The sequence below is a fragment of the Leopardus geoffroyi genome, chromosome A1 (genome assembly GCF_018350155.1).
Source record: "Leopardus geoffroyi isolate Oge1 chromosome A1, O.geoffroyi_Oge1_pat1.0, whole genome shotgun sequence".
Taxonomy (NCBI): domain Eukaryota; kingdom Metazoa; phylum Chordata; class Mammalia; order Carnivora; family Felidae; genus Leopardus; species Leopardus geoffroyi.
Window position 1 is genome coordinate 14,580,233 of NC_059326.1, and position 10,503 is coordinate 14,590,735.

General features: G+C 47.1%; 1 long non-coding RNA gene and 1 pseudogene across 1 annotated transcript; one reads left to right on the forward strand and one right to left on the reverse strand.

Moving 5' to 3' along the window:
• Positions 1–1,238: 1,238 nt before the first annotated feature.
• Positions 1,239–3,758, reverse strand: LOC123600984. Its single transcript, XR_006713993.1, has 2 exons — positions 3,389–3,758; positions 1,239–1,898 (listed from the first exon to the last, which is right to left on the reverse strand). It is a non-coding gene; the product is annotated as an uncharacterized LOC123600984 (long non-coding RNA).
• Positions 3,759–6,582: 2,824 nt separating this feature from the next.
• LOC123601330 lies at positions 6,583–7,546 on the forward strand (annotated as a pseudogene).
• Positions 7,547–10,503: the final 2,957 nt, after the last annotated feature.

The following is a 10,503-nucleotide window of genomic DNA, read 5'->3' on the forward strand; positions in this document are numbered from 1 at the left end:
CACTCAGTATGTGTTGAATGAATGAATGAATGTCATCTGGTGAGCATATTTGATTCAAAATACCAGAGCTTTCGAGGAAGGCAAATGATCTCTGCTAGAGTCGCTTTCAGTTTAAATTCTAGTTCTGATTCCCCGGCTAGTCGTTCAATAGGTAGTGTTTATTGAGGACTTGCTATGCGGCACGCTTTGCTCTAAGCCCGCTACTTGTATCCTTTAAGAAATCCTCACACCGTCACTACGAAGTAGGCACTGTGCTATTGCTCATTTTGCAACACAGGGAACAAAAGCACAGGGAGCTTAAGTACGTGCCCAAGGTGATGCCATTGATAAGTAGTTGTGCCTCCTGATGATGAAAGACACCTGCCCCATCCCTAGTGTCCAGACAAACAAGGCAGGGTAGAGCCCAGGGATGAGCTAATTCTTCTTAAAATCCATCACCTTTTGGGGGCACCTGGGTGGCTCAGTTTGTTAAGCATCCAACTTCGGCTCAGGTCATGATCCCACAGTTCGTGGGTTCGAGCCCCGCATCAGGCTCTGTGCTGACAGCTCAGAGCCTGGAGGCTGCTTCGGATTCTGTGTCTCCCCCTCTGTCTCTGCCCTTCCCCCACCCACCCTCTGTTTCTGTCTCTCTCTCGAAAATAAATAACATTTTTAAAAATTAAAAAAAAAATTCATCACCTTTACATGTTACTTCCTGTGTAAGCCACCCAGCAATGCTCTTTTTTCCTTTAACGTTTACTTATTTATTGTGAGAGTGTGTGCACAAGTATGGGAGCGGCAGAGAAAGAGGATGAGAGAGAATCCCAAGCAGGCTCTGTGCTATCAGCGCAGAGCCCGATGAGGGGCTCAATCTCACGACTGCAAGATCACCGCCTGAGCCCATGTCAAGAGTTGGACATCCAACTGACTGAGTCACCCAGGCGCTCCTACCCCTCATCTTTGAAAAATTTTCTATGTATACTTGCCAAATGGCCCAGCGATCCTACTCTTAGGTATCTCCCCCAAATAAAACGAAAACATACGTTTTGATAAACACTTGTAAAGAAATTTTCATAGCACCTAAAAACTGGAAATAACCCAAGTATTCATTTACTGGTGAAGGTACATGCAAATTGCGATGCATCCATAGAAGGGATACTGCTCAACAGGAGAAAGGAATGAAGTGCTGGGTTGTATAGCAACGGGGATGGATCTCAGAGGCATCGTGCCAGATGAAATAGACCAGACGCAAAACACCACAGTGTACGATTCCATTTAAATGACATTCTAGAAAAGGCATAAGAACAGAAAACAGAAAGACAGCTGTGGGGGGCTGGGGTATAGATCGTGGGTGTGACGGGGGACACAGGGAACTTCGGGGTGGGGGGAAGGAGTGGAAATTTGATTGTGGCTAATACCCAACTGTGTGCATTTGTGACCCAACCACACAACTAAGAGGAGGCATGTAAATTATACCTCAGTAAACCCGATGTTTAAAAAAGCAACATATTCTTCTTTAGCCCGATGTAATGAAACTAGGTTTTTTTTTTAAATCCCTTTCCTTTTAGATCCAAGCAATAGCGTCATCCGTAAATTATACACAGTTTTTAAAGAACAGTAGGGAAACCCGGACTTGAAATGTGGGTGCTGAACCCATCCTACTGGGCAAATGAAGCAAACGGACCCATATTCTACCACAGCAAGAGCAGCTCCTGGTGTCCAAGAGGCTTGAGTGGCTCGGGAAAGCATTTAATCCAGGAGTGTGTTTCTGCAGCTTTGTGTTAATCAGATTCCACATGACCGCATTGACCTTTGTTCTCCTTCTGGCGGAATCTCCCATGTTGGGGGGGAGTCTGTTTAGTTTTAGCCAGCGTCCCAGGGTACACGCAAAACTGTAGTCACCCCAGTACTCGATGTGCCTGAGAAAAACAGAGGGAAGGAGAAAGAATTGATGCAGGACGGCGGGTCAGCGCCAGGAGCTACGCCTCGGGACAGAAAGTGTGCTGTCCCCGCTGAACCCCACCCCCAAACCTCAGCCTCCCTTCTCCGGGACTGGTGCCATGGCCCCAGGCAGTGGAGGCAGCAACACAAATAAATAGAAGAGCTGTTTCATTAAAATCTCAGTACGATGCGGTGGAGCCCTGGGTGCAGTCTTCTGTGACCCCTGGAACAGAGGGGGCCACGTGTTAAAGACAAGATTGCCCCTGAGGCCAGTCTCCAGAGCGGGACAGGGACAGGGCGGCCCAGGGTCAGCCGGGGCAGCCTCCAGCTGGAGGGCGATGTCAGGCCTCTGCAGCATCAGCAGCTTGGCGGCTCAGAGACTGAAGCCGCCGCGGGAGAACAGGGCAGCAGGAAACTCATGCCCACAGTGAGATAGCAAATCTGCAGGAGGTCCCGGCCCTGATCACGAGCAGGGGGGAAGCTGAGGCAGGCTGGGGTTCCTACAAAGAGGGTAGGTCCAGAGTTGTTTTATTTAAACGCTTTCTTACTATTATATTAACTTATAATTGTCCACATCCCTCCTCATATCCTCCAGCTAGTGTGGGGCTGGGGGTAGCACAGGCCAGCGACACTAAGAAGCTGGATTTCTGTGCTGTATAACATGGCTGTGCAACCACATTCCTCCTCTCGGCTTCTAAAATTCCCACCTGCATTATATATAAATCTCCTTAAAGGTTCCGTCTCTGCATGCATTTCCCGGGAGCTCTGGTGCATAGCAACTGAATCAGCATCCAGGCCTGCTTAATTAATAAAATGAGTCTGGGTACATCTGCAATCCTTCCAAGCAATTACGGCCTTTCTCCCATTCCTACATGCAATTCAGCCTGTTAGCGCACACACACACACACACACACACACACACACAAACCCACAGTGCACCAAATGATTATCTTGCCTTGAAAAAAAAAATCCTTTAAGATACAACTTACTTTGACGGAGGCCTTTCGGTAATTTCTTTTTCTAAATTGTGCTTTTGCTTTGCTTGGTATCTGAGAAACCCCAGGCTTAGCACCAAACGGAGGCCTCATAGTTTTGTTGAATGGATTGTAACCTCAGGTCTGTTGCATAATCTCTCCCTGAGCATTAATTTTGCCATCTTTTAATGAAGATAATCATACCACTCCTATAGCATCGAGGTGAGGATTAGAGACACTATGCGTTAAGCATGTGGTGCATCAAGGCTATAAAGCATATTCAGCATTTTGTGCATCACACAAATGCTGGGGAGGAATAGAAACCCATCCTTTCATCCTCGATCTGCCACTAAGTTGTTGGCTAACCTCTAGAAAACCTTTTAACTCTCTTCCTTTTTGTGGAGATGTTAGCGCGGACACCTGCAGGATTTTTTCAAACACTGTATGAGATGTTATAGATAAAAACAGGTTAAAAAGTAGAAATTGTTACTCACTTTTTAGAGCTTTGGGACCATTGTGCTTCCCTCAGAGTTAACCAAACTTTTCTTGCCCTGGGAAATTACCCCTCCTTGGCTATCGAATTGATAGGTGTTTCCATAAGAGCCCATCTTGTGTGGTTCAGGCACAGCTCATCTGTGGATTGCTCACATGTACATTCATTTCCACTCCAATTCGGTTCAGCAGGAGCATTTCCCAGCCCCGCTGGGGTCTCCCAGTACTTCTGAGAAAAAGAAACCCGCCCACGTCCGTAAATAAACAGTGTTGTCCTGTCTTTTTTTTTTTTTTTTTTCCCTAGGAAATGCTGTTCAAGTTCCCTTTTCTGCACCTCGAGCTATCGGGAACCGCGCGGTATTTATGTATTTATTTTGCTCATCCACTCTCATTGGAGGTGGTTTTCCCTCTCCTCATCTTTTGGGGCTGTCACCCTTTGTAGATCATTCTTATTAAGCATTAACTTGGTGAATGGATGAACGTCACTTGGGAACAGCTCTAGAATATTGCAAAACATAAAGCAGTCAGTGAAAACATCTGCAAAACTTGGCAATCTACTGTGGTTTCAATGAGCTCGGGGCCAAGTCCTTGACAGGCCTTGAGGTCCTCAGAGAATGCAGTGCAGGGAAGATTTATTTGGGGAAAGGGCGAGAAATGTCACTTTGCACTTCAGGTATGAAGTAGAATCGGTCAGCATTTGCAAGCATGAGTCATTGTCTAATCTTACCCTTCACAGATGTCGTCTAAACTGCCCTCACCCTGATTCCAACAAGTCCTTGCAGTGCTTTGAAAGAGGCTTAACACCCAGGGCCATCCTTTGAGGGGCTTGGGGAGCCGGCACCCTCTGGGCTAGCCCCTGATCTCTGGGTTCCACTGACCGCCCTGTCTTTCCCACCACCTCTTGTACCAGTGGCCTGGCAGGGGATTAGGTCCCACTCTGCACAGTCACCTCCTTCTGAGACCACCCAGTGTTCTGGGCTCCAGCTTTGGGGCCTCCTCTGTGGCCACCCAGTCAGCTCAGGGAGGCCCTGACTGGCAGCAGGAGTCTGACTCCCCAGCCAGCAGGCAGCAGGCCTCCTGTACCCACTGAGAAGCAGCAGAATTAAAGCAGGTGGGATGGCGTGGCTTCCATTTTTGCGTCCCCAACATCGCGCATGGATTACATACATATTTCCAGAGTGTGGCTTTTACTCTTGGCACTTTACACACTCATTTAGGGCAGGAAGAAAAATTGGACCCCTTTTCTAGCAGTCAATTTCTGAATAATTCTAGGGCTTGGGTCACAAAGTAATGCTATTTGGGGTCCACGAAGGGGATGTAGGTATTTGGATCTTTCCTTTTTTCCCCTGGTCTTATAAGGACAAAGTTTCATGGTTGTGTTTCCTTTCAACTTCAGACTTTGAGATGTTGGACCCCCTTTTGTGATCACTGATAAAACATCACCCCACATTTCAGAGTATTTACTTCAGAACCAAGGACAGTTTTTTGTACCTTATAAAATCCAGTATGCATTGAATGTCTAATTTGGCCGTCACAGCAGAACTACATTATGACTTTAATGGGCCCTGAGCACCTTTCCTTTTGTGGGCTCCTCTCTCCATATAAGTAAATAAGCAAGGAAGAAAACAAACAAACAAGTTAATAAGTAAAAAAAAAAAAAGAGAAAGAGAGAGAGAGAATTAAAATTCCAAATGTCTGTGTTGGTGTAAGACAAGTGTAATCCAGGCTGAGTTCATTACAAGTATTAGATTCATTATTTTTCTGACTTAAAAGTGAAAACAATTTCAGGACCCCTAAAAATATCATGGGTCCCAGGCACTCTTCCTGCTGCACCCAATGGAGAAGTCAATCTTGTACTGAGGCTGCCTGAGGCAGCTTATGGGTTGTAGTGTCTTTGCAACCTGGCCTGGAGCCCAGAAGATTCCCAGTGCCTGCACTGTGGTGAGGAGCTGGTTTGAGTTGTTTTTCTATTCCTCTCTCTCCTTCCACACACACAAATCTGGACTTTCCTGAGGCTAGGGATCATGTCTTACTTATCTTTGAATCCCACCCTCTTACCTGCCTTCTTTACTTATTCAATACAGGTTAGTGGAATTTAATTAAATGTCTCAGGTGGCATTTCACAGCCACATCACAAAGATGGAAACTTAACAAGTCCTTCAGTCAGTAGAAGCCATATGAATGGTGCTATGGAGATAATCTAAGAGACAAACGATGGTGCTGTTTCTCTCGCTTTCTGACGACAGAATGGTGGAGACACATAAAGAAAACAACTGTCATCTGGTCAAGCCGTGAGGCACCCCGGTTAGGAGCAGGATTCAGAGCCCTTCAGCCTGACCTTGACCCCACCATCCCCACCTATCGGTTCCAAGGCTTTGGACAAGTTTTTTAAACTTTGTAAAGTTTTATCACTTTTGACTTGGGATAATAATAATAATTAATAATAATAATAATAATATCAACCTCATTAAAAGAGATAATACATGTAAAGATATTAGGACATGACACGGCCTGGTACATAGATGATTCAGCATAGTAGCTCTTCTTAGTAACAATGGTCTTGTCCTGTATCAGTACTGAATTATCTGTATCTTACTGGTTCCATCCTTAGCTCCAGAAATTTCTGCCTATCACCTCAAACAGTGCGTGTTCAAAACTTAACTCCTTTTCTTACATCAAAACACACGTTCTGTGTTCTTTTCTCCTGTACTCTAAGCTCACTGAAGGCCTGTCAGGCCTGTCTGTGCCTTTGCTCTTTGTTTTTTCTAGAGCCTAGTCAATTGTCTTTATAGGAGGTGTGAGATAGTTACACAGTGATGTTAGCTAAGTGACTATAGCCTAGAGATGTGTAGTGCTTGATTTTCCCATAGAAGTGTGGGGGAGCTGGGGTTCATGGGGGATCTGGTTAGCACAAATTTCTATGGCACTGAGGGTTTTCCATCAAGCTCTATCATATACACCCCTTTGTTGCCTCGGTGCTGGGAGACTTACCATAGAGAGACAGGTACAAGTTTGAGGAAGCAGAAATAAATCTGGAGGCAACCTTTTTTCAGAGCACATTGGAACCACACAGAGCCACTAGATGAAAGACTGTTCTTAAAGTGAACCTGAAACTTTGTCAATGCAGGGATTGAAAAACAAGAATGTCTCGATGCGGTAGGATAACATCTTTGATATTTGAGGGGACGTATGAACTGACTTTTAAAATCTCTCTCCTAGTAATCCTTCTTCTTCCCTTGCTTTCCCTCATTCTGTGCAGCCTGGAGGCTGGGTAGATGGCACGGCCACAAGGTGCACCAGACCAGACACCTCTTGCAATACCCACAGAGGAGTCCATGCAGTGTTGTTTTGGGTTCCTGTGGTGACCTAAGGAGACTCTTTCTCGATGTCCAGAGCTTTATGTCCTGCAACTGAAAGGGGAGGATGTCTCACTTTGGTGGCACCAATCTTCACCTCCAAATGGAGCAGTACATCTACAAAAGGAAAGGTGATGGCATCTATGTCACAAATATGCAAAGAACCTGGGGGAAGTTTCTGCTTGCAGCCTGAGCCACTGTTGATGTCAGTGTCACGTCCGCCAGGAATACTGGCCACCAGGCTGCGCTGAAGTTGGCCGCCACCATGGGATCTGCTCCTATTCCTGGCCGCTTCACTCCTGGAACCCTTATTGACCAGATCCAGCCTCGAAGGAGCCAAGATTTGTGGTAGTTACCAGTCCCAGCCTCTCACACAGGCGCCTTATGTTGCCCTGCCTACCATCGCCCTGTGTAACACAGACTCTCCTCTGCGCTATGCGGACATTGCCATCCCGTGCAACAACAGACCTAGTGGGTGGTAGAGCCTGAGGTCTACTTCTAGAGACATCCTGAAGAGATTGAGAAGGAAGAGCAGGCTGCTCCTGAAAAGGCCAGGACCAAGGAGGACTCTCAGGGCAGATGGACTGTTCCAGCTCCCTGGTTTACTGCTACTCAATCCAAGGTCACAGGCTAGTCAGACGGTGCAGGTGCCCTCTGCGCCTGTCCGGTGGTTCCCTCCTGCAGCCTGGCACGTTCCGCCTGCCACTGAAGACTGGTCTGCAACTCCCACTGCTCAGGCCACTGGAAGGTAGGAACCATTCAGTCTGTTCTTCCACAGACTCTTAAACAGAAAACGGAAATAAGGTTGATAAGGAAAATAAACACTTAAAAAAACAAAAAGGAGAAGAGAGAACTGCCTCTTACCTTGGTTTTCCAAAGCCTGAACACATTACGGGTATTGTTTCGTGCCTCCAAGCATATGTGAATGTACAGGAAATTTCCCTGAGGGAAAAAACCCTCAAGAATGAAAAAGGATTTCCCCCTCCAGCTTCTTTTAAAAAAAAAAAAAAAAAAAAAAAAAAAAAAACAGTCCCCAGGAATGGGAGTGGAGTCCCAGGATGGCTGCATGAGAAGATGCCCTGACAGTTTTCTGGAACAGAGTCTTAAACGTCAAGACCCCAGGGGCTCCTAGGTGGCTCGGTCGGTTGAGCAATCGACACTTGATCTTGGCTCGGGCCATACTCTTGTAGTTCTTGAGATTGAGCCCCATGTCAGGCTCTGTGCTGACAGCTCAGAGCCTGCTTGGAAATCTCTCTCTCCCTTTCTCTCTCTCTGTCCTTCCCCTACTCGTGCATGCTCGCTCTCTCGCTCTCAAAATACATAACTAAACTTAAAAAAAAAGTCAAGACCCCAAAGAGAGATTGCAGGTGGAGCTGGAACCTGGGGGAACAGCAGAAAGAACTTATTTCTATGTCTCTCCTCTGTGAAAAGAGCCTTGACGTGAGGGGATATGTGGACAGTCTCGCTCAGACAGAGCAGATGACTCAGGGACTAAATCCGCACACCACCCCAACCCTCCTGCCTCCATGTAATCAAGTTCGTGGAATATCAACACCACTCTGGGAAAAATGGGGAGAGAAAACCTAATTCTAAGGGGAATTAGAAGACCTAATTCTAACCAACAGGAACTTGAAATAGGAATAAAGTTATGGAAAACTTGAAAAATTTAAAAGCGTACAGTTCTTAGACCACTGAATTTGTGGATGAGACTCATTCTGGCTACAGTAGCAGGGACCCATGTCAAAGATGCCAGCCCCAGCAGAGACAATCCCCCAGGATGGCCAGTGGCCTGTACCCAGAGACAAAGAAGAGGAAGCTTTGTCTCTCACAGCCAGGACTGGGTGGATTCTATTTGACTATTGGACTCAAGATTTTGGTGCCTGATGTGGGCACCACCGGGTGAGAAGCCTCCCTATGTGATAAAGAATGCTGGGGCGTCTGGGTGGCTCAGTCGGTTGAGCGTCCGACTTCGGCTCCAGTCATGATCTCACGGTCTGTGAGTTCGAGCCCCGTGTAGGGCTCTGTGCTGACAGCTCAGAGCCTGGAGCCTGCTTCAGATTCTGTGTCTCCCTCTCTCTCTGACCCTCCCCCGTTCATGCTCTGTCTCTCTCTATCTCAAAAATAAATAAACATTAAAAAAAAAAATTTTTTTTTAAAGAAATAAACGTTAAAAAAAATTTTTTTTAAAAAGAATGCTGCTCAGCCTGTCTTATTTTGGACCTGTTTTGCTGCCTGACACATAGTAGGTACTCGATGTTGAATGAATAAATGAAAGTCTGAGCTTCTCTGGAGCTTTCCTTTCTCTTGTTGCTAGAAGGGAGTCGAATTGTTCCTCTACAGCCCTCGGACACCAGAGCCGGTATTGACAGTTCTGGCCCAGGGCTACTCAGATGCCACAGAGGACTGACTAGGTGACTCATCCTCCAGGACTGAGTCCGATAGTTTGGAAGCCCTTTACCCCCAGCTGTTGCCAAAACACCCTGTTTTATAATGGCCTGTTGACTTGACTTTTTCCCTCCCTAGTCTGTAAATTACTGGAGCATGACAAGTATATCCCTAGCACAATGCCTGGCAAATGTTTGCAGAATTAAATGATAATGTGCTAAAATCACGCCAGATGAGCCTGACGAACCAAGGCCAGGCAATGGCTGCGCAGACGGAGCTCAGTGTCATCAAGAGGCCGTAAACTGATCGTCTCTGATCTGTGCTACTTACTTTTCACAAGGTGCTTACGTTGTTAATCACCTCTATTTCTGAAGTGTCTGAATTTCCGATAGGAAACGTCGATGTCAAGCAAGCCGACCTGGGTCAGAGCAGCAGGCTGAACGCCCAGGGGGTTGGACAATACCTCTGCTCTACTGCCCACCAAGGTGCAGAGTGTCATGGGAGAGAGAGGGGAAGAGAGGAGCCTGTGCTTGTCCTCACTAGATGTCTGAAGCTGAGAGAGGAATCATGGAGCTCAGCACACAAAATGCAGCAGAGTAGATGTTACAGGCCCAGGGAGCTGCGGGGTTGCAAGAGGGATCTTGTGGGACCCAGCTGGTCCATTCCCTGGGGAATGGGATGATGCACAGGTGCCCCCTGGTGGTCTTCCTGAGAACTTCAAGGCTCTGAAAGCCCGGTGGTCTCCAGCAGAGAATGGCATGGCCACCTGGAGAAGCAGCACCACCCGTTAGGCAAAGAAAAGAATCAATCGGGGGCTGAGGAGCCACAGTGCCTTAATTAAGTGCCTGACACTGTGGGATGTCTTCTTAGTGAGTCTGTGCCCAGTTAGTCTATGTGGATTGATTTTGTGATTACATCTTGAAGTCCAGCCGCCAGGAGCCTTGATAAAATCTTTACATCTACGTTAATCAGGGAATCCAGGTAAGCACCGTGGAGCATTTACCAGATGCATCCAGCAGATGAAAGCCTCCACTGAGGAGATCAGTGCACCCAGGGCCAGCATTAATTGTCAAGTTCAGTAGCCAAAAAGGGCTGAGCGGTAAGGATGGAACTGGGGAACCGGGTGGGGCTGGCATGAGCATGCCTGGAGAACTTGCTGAGAAACTGCGGAAGTCAGGTGCTGGAGAAGAGCACAGACCTCCATTCCTGAGCTCTCGGCAACAGGATGGCCTCCTATCACAACCTGGGGGAGGTGGGGTCCGAACCCAGGCTGCTGCCAGTTGGCTGAAAGAGCATCGAGACTTTCCCAATGAAGCAGGAATTATTTCACAGATTAGGACGTATTCTCTGGGAGTGAGGGGGAGCTCAAGGTTCCT